Below are 15,425 nucleotides of genomic sequence, written 5' to 3'. Positions count from 1 at the left end.
AAGGGTAGAGAAAACTCAAATTACCAGCATATGTGATGAAAAAGGTACTATCACAACAGACACTATAGAAATACAAAGGATAATTAGAAATTATTTTGAAAACTTATACTCCAATAAAATAGAAGATATTGAAGGCATTGACAAATTTCTTAATTCATATGATTTGCTTGGATTGAATCAGGAAGATATACACAACTTAAACAGACCAATATCAAGTGATGAAATAGAAGATGCCATCAGAAGTCTACCAACCAAGAAAAGCCCAGGACAGGATAGATACACAGCAGAGTTCTACAAGAACTTTAAAGAAGAACTAATACCAATACTCTTCAATTTATTTCAGAAAATAGAAAAAGAGGCAGCACTTCCAAACTCATTCAATGAGGCCAATATCACCGTGATTCCAAAACCAGGCAAAGACACATCAAAGAAAGAAAATTTCAGACCAATATCTCTAATGAATGTAGATGCAAAAATTCTCAATAAAATTCTGGCAAATCTAATAGAAAAACATATCAAAAACAAAAACATATCAAAAAGATCATGCACCATGGTCAAGTGGGGTTCATCCCAGGGATGCAATGTTGGTTCAACATACTGAAATCAATAAATGTAATTCAACAGATCAATAGACTCTAAGAATCATATCATCATCTCAATAGATGCAGAAAAAGCATTTAACAAAATACAGCACCCTTTCATGTTAAAACACTAGAAAAACTAGGGATAACAGGAACATATCTCAACATCATAAAGGCTATCTATGCTAAGCCTCAGCCCAACAACATTCTAAATAAAGAAAAAATTGAAGACATTCCCTCCAGAAATGGGAACAAGACAGGGATGCCCTCTTTCACCACTTCTATTCAACATAGTTCTTGAAACACAGGCCAGCGCAATTAGACAGATGAAAGAAATTAAAGAGATATGCACAGGAAAAGAAAAAACTTAAATTAGCAGGATTTGCTGATAACATGATTCTATACTTAGAAGACCCAAAAAGCTCCACCACAAAACTTCTAGGACTAGTAAATGATTTCAGCAAAGTAGCAGGATGTAAAATCAACACCCATAAATCAAAGGTATTTCTGTATATCAGTGACAAATGCCCAGAAAGGAAAATGAGGAAAACTACCCCATTTACAATATTCTAAAAAAATAAATAAATGAAATACTTGGGAAGGAACTTAATGAAAGAAGTGAAAGATCTATACAATGAAAACTACAGAACCATAAACAAAAAAATCAAAGAAGACCTAAGAATATGGAAAGAACTACTTTGCTCTTAGATAGGCAGAATTAATATTATCAAAATGACCATACTACCAAAAGAACTATAAAGATTTAATGCAATTCTGATCAAAATACCAATGACATTCCTCATAGAAATAGAAAAAGCAATCAAGAAAATTTTTCTGGAAAAATAAGAGACCCAAAATAGCTAAAACAATCCTTAGCAGGAAGAGTGAAGCAGGTGGAATCACACTACCAGACCTTAAACTATACTAAAGAGCAATAGTAACAAAAACAGCATTGTACTGGCACCAAAACAGATTGGTAGAACAGTGGTACAAAATAGAGGACACAGAGACTAACCCACAAAATTACAATTATATTAGACAAAGGTGCCAAAAACATGCATTGGAGAAAAGATAGCATCTTCAAAAAATAGTGCTGCTAAAAGTGGAAATCCATATGTAACAAAATGAAATAAAACCTTGCACAAAACTCAACTCAAAGTGGATCAGGACCTAGAAATTAAACAAGAGACTCTGCATCTAATAGTACAAAAAGTAGTAATCTTCATCATGAGGGATTAGGCCCCAATTTCCTTAATAAGACTCTGAAAGTGCAAGAATCAAAACCAAGAATTGATAAATGGGATGGAATCAAATAAAAAAGTTTCTTCTCACAAAAGAAACAATCTGCGAGATAAAAGAGAGCCTTCATCCTGGGAGCAAATTTTTACCCTCACTCATCAGAGAGAGCACTAATCTCTAAGATATAAAAAGAATTCAAAAAACTAAGCACCAAAAATAAACAAACAAACAAGTAAGTAAGTAAATAAATAAATAAATAAATGGGACAAGGACCTGAATAGACACTTCCCAGAAGAGAATATACAATCAATCAACAAATATATAAAAAATGTTCATTATCTCTAGCAATTAGATAAATGCAAAAGGCAGTACCATAAAAGACACTAAAGAAATACAAAGGATAATTAGAAATTATTTTGAAAGCTTACACTACTCTAAGATGTCGTATCACTCCAGTCAGGATGGCAGGTATTATGAAGATAAACAACAATAAGTGTTGGCGAAAATGTGGGGGAAAAGGCACACTCATACATTGCTGGTAGATCTGCAAATTGGTTCAGCCAATATGGAAAGCAATATGGAGATTCCTTGGAAATATGGAAATGGAACCACCATTTGACCCAGCCATCCTCTCCTCACTCTATACCCAAAAAGACTTAAAAAGAGCATACTATAGGGACACATCCACATCAATGTTTATAGCAGCAAAATTCACAAAATCTTAACTGTGGAGCCAAGCTCGATGCCATTAATTGAATGAATGGATTAAAATAAAATGTGGCATATATACACAATAGAATTTTACTCAGCAATCAAAGAGAATAAAATCATGGCATTTGCAGGTAAATGGATGGCTTTGGAAAAGATAATGTTAATTGAAGTTAACAAGCCCCCCACAAAAAAAAATGCCCAATGTTTTCTCCGATATAAGGAGATTGACTCACAGTGAAGTAGGGAGGGGGAGCATGGGAGGAATAGATGAATTCTAGATAGGGTAGAGGGGTGGGAGGGAAAGGGAGGGAGCAGGGGTTTATCAAGGATGGAGGAATGTGATAGACATCATTATTCAAAGTACATGTATGAAGACATGTACTTTGACATGTCAACATACTTTATATACAGCCAGAGATATGAAAAATTGTTCTGTATATGTGTAATAAGAGTTCTAATGCATTCCATTGTCATTTATTTTTTAAAAAATAATCTACAAAAGAAAAAGAAAAAAAAAAGAATGGCAACCAAGAAAAAAATAATGTCAGCTGGGGTTGTGACTCAGCAGTGGAGTGCTTACCTAGCTAGTGCAAGGCTCTGGGTTCAATCCTGAGCACCCATAAAAACACATAAATAAAATATAGGTATTGTGCCCAACTACAAAAAAAAAAGAATACAAATAATGTTGCCAAGCACAGTGGCACATGCCTGTTATCCCAGTGGCTCAGGAGGCTGATGCAGAAGGATCTTAAGTAAAAAGCCAGCTTGAGCAAAAGCAAGGCACTCAACAATGCAGTGAGAACCACTCTCTAAAAAAAAAAAAAATACAAAATCGGGATGGGTATGTGTGTCAGTGGTCAATTTCAATCCCCATTAGACCTCCCCACCCTAAATGCAAATAAAATAATGTCTTAAGAAGAACCTATGTGGGTGAAGAAACAGGAAGAATCCACTAGGCCTTTGTTATATGAAAACAACAAATACATTTTCCTGAGGCATTACACTGACAGGCAATAGATGCAGTATATAAGAGTCATTCAGATGTTTATGGACTTTCTAACATCAAAGACCACCCACCAGCTCTCCTGAAACCACTCTCTCTACACCTTCAATAACTTCAGAAAGGTGCTATCACCACCCATCTTAGGACCTGATCAGCACTGGGGATCAAACCTAGGCAGAGACTGGACCCAAGATTTCACCCATATTCCCTAGTTCACAGGATATAAACTCATAATAATCCTCATATATACATTTACAGGGAGGTTACAGATTTTTCTTTTAGAAATAAAAGGCACCAGAGGCGGCAAAGGTATTCCAAAAGGAAATCATCCCTCCTTTGGCTTCCAAAGATCACTACAAAGTGACAAAGGTCAAGATTTCAGGGCACAAATTACCCAGCTAGTAGCAAAAGCACTGGGGATATAGTATTATCTACATTTCCTTAAGCACCATTTTCGTCCAGTAATATAAAAAGCGCCAACCATTCCCTTAAGAGTACTTCTGCTAAGTAGTCAGGCAACATCCAAAACTGAATAAATTTATAACACATTGGCTTTAAGAGAGTTAGAAATTCTCTGAAAGTTAATCTGACGTTACATCCATATGAGATATCAGCAAATATAATCATTGACCCAGAAGTGAATCAGATTCTGCACTACCTGACTGATCTGGGATGAGTTCAGGCCACAGTCCAAGAATAAGGAAATGCCTGTTGGCCATGTCCAGTAAATTCCATAGAGATACACAAGAAAGGAAAGCCAGGAGACCAGGTTTTTCTTGAGACGTGGAAGGATGTGAAGCCATCAAATCAGCTACAACCTAGTTGGAAGGCACCTTACACCTCATTTTAGCTCCCTCTATGGCCATAAAGGAACTCAGCATAAAGAGTTGGATCAACCTCTCCTGGGAAAAAATCCTCCCTCAGGATCCTAAAGATATTCCAGGCTCACACACAGCTTCAAAGAATTCATCCGATGGGCTGTGAATTTCTTGAAGACCTCTGCTTACTGTTCTGGCATTATAACTCCTCAAATCAGATATGTAGTTCATAATTATTAAGTGAAGTTTGCTTGCTCTCTTTGCTACTTCACTTTTGCCTTAGGACAACTTCTCCAAGTATGAGCAGTGACTAAAGCCTTTAATCTCTCCTCTTCTTGGCTCTGCCCTTCTGAAACCAGACCAAAAACAGTTTTTACTGAGACTCTGGAAACAATGAGTTGAGAAACAAACTCTTCAACTTCCTCTCAAGTTTCTAAAGTTTCCAAATGAAGCTACAGAAAAAATTTCTATCAACATTCTTTGCTCTTATGGAGCAATATTCCATATCCCATCACTAACTTTAGCATCCCAGATCTGGTGTGTTTTATTTCTCACAGCCAACTTCCCAGCTCCTTCTTTGCCTCAGGGCCGCCCATTCTCATGGATGAGCCCACTGGCCCTTTCTAAAGCAGTGTACTCTCACTTCAGTAACTCCCCTTGCTCTGTCTACTGAGTGTCTCCTCCAATATCTGTTCCTAATTAAAAACCCTTTTGTTGCATCCATCTGGCAACAACACCTTTTCATGACTACAAGTACAAAACAACTATAAATAGAAGGAAGAAAAATAGCTGGATGTGCTGGAGCATACTGGTAATCTCATAATATTCAACAAATGTGGCAGAAAAATTAAAACTTCTAGGACACCCTGGATCCCTTAACCAGACCCTGTCTCAAAATAAAATTTACAAAAGGGCCAGGATATTCTTCTGTAGTTGGTATAATTATGTCTAGCATGTGTGAGGCCATGGGAGCAATCCTTCCTACTGTAAAAGAAAAAAAAAAAAAAAACACTAACAACAAAATAAAGACTACATATTGGAAAAACACACAGCTACTATATTGAATCATCAAAGATTAAAATCTTTTCCACAAAAATGAAAAACAGACAAGGATACAGGTTTTGACTAGCCAGATCAATCAGCAATAAGTAGAGAAAAAGGGCATACTAAGAGGAAAAGAAGAAGTATAATTACCTTTGACTAAAAGCCAATATAAATTCATATCTCAAGAACCTTGAGATCCCAAGAAAATAATTAGCAAAATGAATAAATACAGTAAAGTTGCCGATACGTAACCCAACCACACATAAGCTATGTTTGTATGTACTAAATTGAAAATATGGAAAAAAATCAAGAAAACAATTCAACCTACCATATCAAATAAAATATAATACAAGACCCTATGTAACCAAGAAGACCAAGGATTTATTAGCTGAAAACTACATAACAATGAAGGAGACACAGAATGACATCAAGAAGTGAAAGACATCAAATATCATGGGCAAGAATACTTAGATGTGTTAACACAAATTTGTTTTTGTAGTTTCAACATTACCCAAAGCAATCTATAGTTTCAGTGCCATCCCTAAGAAAATCCTAACTTCTTTTTTATGAATACTATATTCATATTTTCATATTATATTTTATTTGTACTTTTTAGTTCTACATGACAGGAAAGTATATTTTGACATATTTATACAACTACAGACTACACCTTATTTTAATTAGAATCCCAGTTTTGTGGTGGTACATAAAGTGGAGATTCTTGGCTGCAAAAATTTTAAAATCCATCCTAAAATTAACATGAAATACAAGAGCTACCAACTACTGAAACAATTCTGAACAAGAACAACATTGGAGGTCTGACACAGCATAATTTCAATATTCCCTGCTGAAAAGCTACACTCATAATAAATGGTGTAAAAATGAAAGACAGAAACGTAGCTTAATAAAAAAGAGTAGAAAATCCAGAAACAAAACAAAACAACCCTCAGGGCTGGGGATGTAGCTCAGTGGCAAAGCACTTGCCTAGCATGTGTGAAGCACTGGTTTGATCCTTAGCACCATCTAAAAATAAACAAATTATAAAGGCATGTTGTTCATCTACAACTACAAAAATGTTTATTTAAAAAATAACATAAGTTCTCAAGAGATTTCTCACAACAGCATTCCATGGAAATGGACAGTCTTTTCAACAAATGCTGTTAAGAAAACTGGATAGATAGCCACTCACCAAACAAGGAAGTTGGAACCTTATCTGACACCATAGAAAAAAAATTCACTCAACATGGATAGAAGACCTAAATGTAACACCTGCAACTATAAAACGCATAACACACAACAGAGACAATCTAGTACAATGGATTTGACAGTGATTTTTTGAATAGAACACAAAAAGCACAGGCAACAAAAGAAAGAATAAACTACATCAAGCCTGAAAACTTGATTCTTCAAGGGGCACAAACATCAGTGAAAGGGCAACACCCTAAATTCAAGAAGACACTTGAAAATCACATTTCTGATAAGAAATTAAGATCTATGATATAAAGACCCCTTATAGCTCAACACTTAGGAAAGAACAACCCAGTATTAAAACAGGTAAAGGACTTCCAAAGAAGATATGCAAATGGCTCAGAAGCACATGGGAAAATGTTCAACATCAATAATCAGTGGGGAAATCAAAATCACAATGAGATGCAGCTTCACACACATCATGAGGGCTACCATCAAGAAACAGAAAACACCTGTGCTCCTGAGAATGTGAAGGAACCGGAACTCTCGTGCACTATGAATTAGAACACAAGTGGTGCAGGCTCTGTGGAAAAACTCATTGGTGGTTCCTCAAATTATCAAAAGTAGATTTCCATGATCCTTCAATTCTACTTCTCTGCAAACACCTGTAAGACATTACAAGAAAAGGCTTGGAGAGATATTTATACACATACAATCACTCCAGAATTGTTTATTACACTCAAGGTTCCATTGAGGAAGAATTTTTAAAAATTTTGAGCTGTGCATTGTAGTTATACATATGCATGGAATATCGTTTGCTCCAATTCAGTCTTAGAACTTGCCCATTCCCTCGCCTTCTACCTGGCTCTGTCTCCTTTCTTCTTGTCTACTGGTCTTCCTTCCATGCATGTATAGTTTTCTTAACTAGAGCTTTACAGACATACATAAAGATGACATTCACTATGGTCTCTTCATATAAGTGCATTGGATAGTTTGATCAAATTCATTCCACTATTTCAGCCTTTTCTTAACCCAAGGAAGAATATTTTACATGTAGCATATGATGGAATATTATTTGGTCTGAAAAATACAGGAAATTCTGGCCTATGATAGAATAGGGATGGAACTTGAGAATGCTAAGTAAAGGACTATATACTGTATGATACTACATGTATGAGGTACAGCACATAGAGAGATTGAAATAATACAGAGAGGAGAACAGTGGTTTCATAGGGCATAAGGAAAATTGACAATTATTGTCTAATAAATAAGCTTCAGTTTGGAAAGAAGAAAAAATTTCTATGGCTTCATGCTGGTATCAGAAGAATGTCAAAATAAGTGAAATGAACACCACTAATGCGCCTTCTGAGTAGTTAACTTGGAAAATTTTGCTGTATTTGATCGCATATAAAAATTAATCTCTTGTTTATTTATTTCCACATGAATAAAAACCAAAGAGTTCTCCACTAGTAGAACTGATCAGTAAGAAATGTGAAAGGATCGTTCAGGTTGAAAACATGATTCATTCACTCAGTCCTGCCAAGAAATGAACAATAACATTGAGGGTAGCACCTCAGAAAAATTTAAAGCCAGTATCATTGTACATTTAGTTTTTAACTCCTCTCCTAATGTGACTGAGGTGCGACTGTGTAATAATTATAGAGCTCATAGGTTTGCCAGTACATGTACACCAAGAGCTCAGGCATGTGCACACATGGACCACCAATAGACCCCGGCTGGGAGGGGCCTGTGGGGACTTATACTTAGTGTCTTGGCCTTTGTCTTGGCAGAAGGAAAAATCCAAGGGAAGAAACAACAGGTGAACAGACATAAACAACGCTCTCAGCTCCTCTAAAGGACATTCTGTCAACTCTAGTGAACTGCCCTTGTGCCCACTTGTCCATGACCGAGAGAACAATACCACATAACACACTGTACACATTGAACTCAACAGCACTAAGCAAGATGAAACCAGGAGCTAGCCATTCATCTCTGACAAGCTGGATTGTTGTAAAATGAAGCCTTTTCCTCTCGCACCTCTCTGTCTCTTCATTACTGGCTGTCTCAGGCAGAGCAAAGCAGCACAATCAAACATTTTATAGTTATAATAGCTGCAATCCTCTCTAATCATCAAAAAGAAACAACATACTTACAAGACACAATGGCACAAGGGGGAATGCAACTGGCCCACAAGAACAGGAAACCAGCAAGCACGAATGAAAAAGCACAGCAGTGCAAACGTTAAGTCTATAGTGCTCCAGGTGTGGAGTTAGGACACATGACTGGTGTGATATGGGCCCCTGAGAGCTTGGGCATCTTCACCCCTCCAGTCTGGTCTGGTGTGGGGCCACTCCCTGGAGCTAGGTGTGCTCACTATCTGTGACTTCGCTTGGCAGGTGTTTTGTAGGTCATTGATGAGTTACTGAGGTCTCCATTACAACACTCACTCCACTCTCACAGTTTGACAAATACCCATTTCTGGGCCTACTAGCTTGGACTCTGTCTGGGACATGCACTTCCGGGCCTCAAGCCTTTACTCCAAAATATCAGGGCAAACCTCCACAAACCCATGACCCTTGCATTCTGAAATTTTGATAACCATCATCAAATGGACAATGCCAAGGTCAGCTGTAACAAGGACATTAGCCAGACCAGCCTGGGCCATGGCCTCTGTGGGTCCATATGGTGTTAGGAACACAACAAAATAAATCTTCAGGTAAGGAATCCCATGACATTCTCCTCTCCAACAAGTCCTTGAGCCTACTACAAGTGGGTCCTTCCCATTCCTGAGACGCCTCAAGTTGCCTTCTCTAATGTACTGGTGCCAACTACTCAGCTTCTTTGTAATACAAATAATCTGTTTACCAGCCACACCAGCCTTGGCCCCAACATTGTGAAGCTTTCCTTTCTGGAAAACCTGCAAGTATTTTAAACCTTTCTACTCTGGCTTTTTATAGTGAGCCCCAATGTAAATCAGGCTAAAAGCAGCTAGTAATACCCAGGCCATAAATCAAATGCTGTACTGCCTTGAAACATTCTCTGCTGGATTAATCAGTCTGTGTTTTAGTTGCCTTTTACATCACTGTGACCAAAAGATCTAACAACAACAATTAGAGCAGGACAAGTTTATGTAGCTCATGGTTTCATAGGTCTCACTCCACTGACCACCAACTCCATAGCTCTGGGGCCAAGGTGAGGCAGAATAATGTGTTGTAAGTGCAGGGAGTGGGAAGCAGCTCGGGATATGGCAATGAGGAAGCAGAGAGAGAGAACTCTGCTCACCAGGGACAAACTGTGTACCCCAAAGACATGCCCCCTTTGATTGACTACAGGTACCATGTGTGGATTAACTGGACTCATTAGGATTAAGCTATCAAAACCCAATCTTTTCCCCTCTAAACTTTCATGCGTGATGCTATGATATGGGTCTTACACATGAGCTTTCCAGGGACACCTCATATCTAAAGTATAACCTTCTCTTACCTTAAAATTAGCCTCCCGTGAATTCTAAAGACATGTAGAATGTAGGCCAATTCTTGCCAGAAGAAATGTGAGTGGGCTCTATACCAATTCCCAAAAAGGTACTTATTTCACTCTCAAAATGTCATGGACATAGCCTCTACTGTCTGCATTTCTCCACACATTCTGGTCTGATCTCACATCAGCATCACCCACAAAGCTCTCTTCTAGCAATCTAGGCTTTCTCTGGCCTGTTTCTCCAAGCTCTTCCAATGTCTCCTGAAAACCAGTTCCAAAGTCCTCTAAAACCACATGACCAAGTATACTCAAAAACACGTGCACATTCTCAGCACTCTTTTTGTGGGTTAATCACTTTTCTGAGTTAATCAGTCATGTGCCACAGTAGTAAAATATCTGAGATCAACACCATGAAAAGAGAAAAGATTAATTTGGGCTCATTGTTTGGAGGATATAACCCATGATTTCTTGGCCCTGTTGCCTTTGGACCTCAGGCGGGCAGTATAATATGCTTGAAGAAAACTGCTCACTTCAATGTGGCCAGGAAGCAAAAAGAAAAAGAAAGGAGGTAGTGATAGAAAAAGGCCCATGTCCCAATATCCCATTCTAGAGAACAACTCCAATGATATGATTAACTTCCCCTGCATCCTACCTCCTAAGATCTCCCCCTACCTCCCAATAGCACCATCCACTGCAGACCAAGCTTTTGACTCATGAGCCTTTCCCAGACACTGATTACCCAATCCTTGGTGGGGACTGGATCCCCTCACTTATTCCTTCCACCACTTCACATACAAAGGGTAACCCTGCTCAGAAACCATCCCTGGGTCACATCCAGAAGGAGAATCAGCCTAAGGAGGCAGGAACAGAAAACCTCAGGTGAGTCCCAGGAAAGAAGGGCCTGTTGTGGAATGCCCTGTTGGCTACCTTGAGCGTGCAGTCACTTATAGGTCAGCCACTCAATGCACAGAGATTCTGAAGGATTTCACTAGCCTCACACTGTGGAGCACAGTGTTTTCATCCAACAGCTTAGCCTCAGAGCAGCCACCAGAATCTGTCACTGCCCAGATGAAGCTCAGGGTGTTGGCATGGATGAGGACTTTTCCTATCTTTCCAGAAAAACCCATGATTTTATGCCTGTTGCCCATCACAAACAGGATGCCTATTTTAAAGTTTCTGTTCTCCACAGCCATCTTATGATTGAGACTCCTGGACCATATACACACTGAAGAGGAACCTGCCTGCCTAAGGAACACTGCTGAACCCACTTGCATGAGGAAGAGCCAGAAATCAATAGACATGTCGGCTCTTTGGCCCCAAAGAATGCACTAACACTGTTAGGAGAAATGCAGTGGATCAGAATGACTGGAGTCAGTGCCTTGCCCAAAGGATCCCTGATGCCCCACTCACAATGTATGCACAATCTGTAAGATATGAACACATTGTTGTGTGAATATATTTACTTCAGATAGATGCCTGTTCACAAAAATGCTGCATGCACGCATGCACGTGCACACACACACACACACACACACACAATAGAAGTATGCTAGTAAATAATCCAGAGGCAGGTAAGAAGCCTTGACATTTAGTGTACAAAGTATATCTACCTTAAGACTAACTTAAACCCAAAAACCTGATGCTGCTGAACACCAAACTGAGAGGGATGAGCAGCATCAGCTACCATACTGGTTCCTGGCAACTCCAGTGCACAATGAATATTCACCTGCCCCAGGGTACTCATTTGGATTCCAACCCAAAATACACAAACAAAATGGCATTAACACTTCCAGACAAAACTACACCTCATGGCTTCTGAGCAGATGAACATCTGATATCTCCACCCTAAACACACAGGAACACCACCTGTTACTACATGAATTTTTGGAGAAAAATACCCTATTCATACTAAATATTCAAGCACATTCCTACAAGTATTCATATAGGTACAGCATCAGTTGGACACATCCCTGTACAACAAATACACTGCTCATATATACCCAATGAATATCTTACAGGCACAGACTCTGGAAAACCAAAAGTATACAACCAGTCATCTCTTGAACTACACAAAACAGACCCACATGAAATCCCACAGTTCTAAAATACACATATTCCATAACATCCAAAGACACAATCTATTTCTTTTTTTTTTTTTTTCCATTTTGACCCAACGTTTATTGTCCTTTTAGAACATGTCAATTTTTGGTTTAAAAACTGCTTGTGATTAGTTTTCCAACAATAACTCAAAAGCATGTAAAATAAAATCAACCTACTCTCTATATAAACACCCAGCAACTGTGGCCCCTCACCCACCTACCCAGGTTGGCTACGGGAAGGGAGGGCTCGGGCAGCATTGAGTGACGTGCAGATGCTTTACTGTAGGAGTCAGTGGTAATGCCTTGGTTCACACCCCACACAGGTCCCCTGCACTGCCCCAAACTACAAGAGAAATGGCGCAGGCCCAAAGGCCCAATTCTCTGTTGGTTAATTCACTCTCCACCTCCCAAAAGAAAATCACTTTTATTTTATCACTTTTGTTTTGTATTTTTTGCAACAAAAAACCCCCTGTCCAGAGTCTGACTGGTAGCTCAACTGTTCAGACTGAGAAATGGAGCAGGCCCTGGGCGCACCCCTGGTCCCTCCTGGGCAAGCGCCCCCACCCCCAGGGAACAAGGTCCAACCAGGCCAGCTCGCCACACGCTGGCCACCATCACTTAGCCGTACAGGTCATCATCATTATCTTCCGTGTACACACTGCCACCTGTGCCACCTCCACTGCCCTGACTAGGGCCAGCTCCACCCTGGTTCCCTGAAGGGAATCTGAAACTGCCAAAACCTCGACTCTGCTGAAGGGTTTGAGCAAACATTTCATACTTCCGAATGTCATTATCACTGACAGAACGACGGGCAAAGCGCATGGCTTCCTCAAAGTGATCTCTGCGGATCTCTGGCACTGGATCATCTTCTTCTACTTCCATGGCAGATGGGTTTGTCTGCCTCTCCCGTTCTCGCCTAATCTCACTCTCAATGGATTCACGAATGGCCAGCTTACAAGCACGTTGGCAAATCTCTGTCAGGTCTGCTCCAGAGAAGCCATTAGTCATCTTTGCCAGGAACTCCAAATCCACATCCTTGGCAACCGGGGACTTGCGCAGATTGGCCTTGAGGATGGCAACACGGGACTTCTCATCAGGCAGTGGGATGTAAATAAGCTGATCAAGGCGGCCAGGTCTTAGGATGGCAGGATCAATGATGTCAGGCCGATTGGTAGCGCCAATGATGAAAACATTCTTTTTTGTGGACATGCCATCCATTTCTGTCAGGATCTGGTTAATTACTCGGTCAGCAGCCCCACCACCATCTCCAATGTTATCACCACGAGCTTTGGCAATTGAATCCAGCTCATCAAAAAACAGCACACAAGGAGCAGCTTGGCGTGCCTTGTCAAAGATTTCCCTGACATTGGCCTCAGATTCTCCAAACCACATAGTGAGCAGTTGATCTTGATGGAGATGAAGTTGGTCTGGCATTCATTAGCAATAGCTTTAGCCAGCAAGGTTTTCCCACAGCCTGGAGGTCCATAGAATAGAACTCCCTGGGATGGTGACATACCAAACTTAAGAAATTTGTCTGGGTGTTCTACAGGATACTGGACTAGCTCCTGAAGCTCACGTTTGACATCCTCCAGGCCCCCAATGTCTTCCCAGGTTACCTGTGGCACTTCTACCACAGTTTCCCGCAGTGCTGATGGATTGCTCTGACTCAAGGCCCACCGGAAATCATCCATAGTCACTGCCAGGGAGTTCATGACTTCAGCATCAATGGTCTCATCCTCTAAGTCAATTAGATCCATCTTCTTGCGGATGGCCTGCAGGGCAGCCTCTGAGCACAGAGCTGCTAAGTCAGCACCCACATGTCCATGAGTCTCATTGGCTACCTGTTCCAGGTCCACGTCATCTGCCAGCTTCATGTTCTTGGTACGGATCTGAAGAATTTCCAAACGTCCTGTAGCATCAGGGATTCCAATATCTACTTCCCTGTCAAAGCGACCAAATCGCCGTAGGGCTGGATCAATGCTATTGGGTCTGTTGGTTGCTGCCATAACTATTACATGTGCTCTCTGCTTTAGCCCATCCATAAGGGTCAATAACTGTGATACGATACGCCGCTCCACCTCCCCGTGAGTTTTCTCTCGTTTGGGAGCAATGGCATCTAGCTCATCGATGAATATGATAGCAGGAGCATTCTTTTCAGCCTCCTCAAAGGCTGTACGAAGGTTGCTCTCAGACTCACCAGCCAACTTGCTCATAATCTCAGGACCATTGATCAGGAAGAAAAAAGCTCCAGTCTCATTTGCCACAGCTCGGGCAATCAAGGTCTTCCCAGTCCCAGGAGGTCCATAGAGGAGAATTCCCCGAGGAGGCTTCACGCCAATTGCCTTAAAGAGTGCAGGATGTCTCAGAGGAAGCTCCACCATCTCCTTTATCTGAGCTAGCTGCTTCCTACAGCCACCAATGTCATCATAGCCTACTTCATTCAAGGACTCTTCCTCATCCTCTCGTTTGATAGGCTCTCCTTCACAGTGGATTACTGTGTCTGGAGCAACAATGCAATAAGGGCTGGGATCTGTCTCCACTACTTTGAACTCCACAGCATGCATCCCACCACGGACAAGGAAAATGTCTCCTTTCCGGATGGGTCGATAAGCTTCCAGGAAGTACGGCTTAAGGTATACCTCAAAGAGATTGCCAGTGATGCCTTCCACTGTGTCATCGATGGGTAGCACATGGATACGTTTGCCGTACTTCACATCAGGGCATGGCTGGATGCTGATGACATCCCCTAGGCGTACACGAAGGTTATTCCGAACAACTCTATTCATCCGAATCTTCTCATCAGAACATGTGTCATCAGAAAGCACAATGCACACAGCTTCCCGCTTCTTCTTTCCTTTCAGCAACACTGTGTCACCTCGGAACAACTGCAGTTCATCCATCTTGGGCTGGGACAAGGATACCACACTGTTGTCCTCATTGATGGCTTCATCAACAATCAACCCATTGGGACGGTTCTTCTGTTTAAGAATGGCTGTTCATAAGTCATCACCCTTTGAATCGCCTCCAGAGGCCATGGCGAGCGCCTCTCCTGGTCGGCAGCTGTGGCGGCCCGCGGGTAAGGGCTACAAGAGTGGCAGGCGACCCACTGGGCCGGGGCTATGCTCTCCCAGGCTGGGGGAGGGATGGCGAGCAGCAGCTACAAACCCACAGGGGGCCTCCCTCTGGCTTCCTCCCAGTGGCACTCGGGCTGCGGGCGGGCGGGAGACGCTGGCTGATTCGCGAGGAGGCAGCGGCAGCGGAAGAC

The 15,425-nt window shown here is 41.0% G+C and overlaps 1 pseudogene; it reads right to left on the bottom strand.

Annotated features, from left to right (window-relative positions):
- Window positions 1-12,565: 12,565 nt before the first annotated feature.
- Window positions 12,566-15,210, bottom strand: LOC124101048 (transitional endoplasmic reticulum ATPase-like; annotated as a pseudogene).
- Window positions 15,211-15,425: the final 215 nt, after the last annotated feature.

Source organism: Marmota monax, unplaced genomic scaffold (assembly GCF_021218885.2).
Source record: "Marmota monax isolate L192 unplaced genomic scaffold, Marmota_monax_Labrador192_F-V1.1 WCK01_AAM20220418_F8-fsc01306, whole genome shotgun sequence".
Lineage (NCBI taxonomy): Eukaryota > Metazoa > Chordata > Mammalia > Rodentia > Sciuridae > Marmota > Marmota monax.
This window is presented reverse-complemented; position numbering and strand designations above follow the sequence as displayed.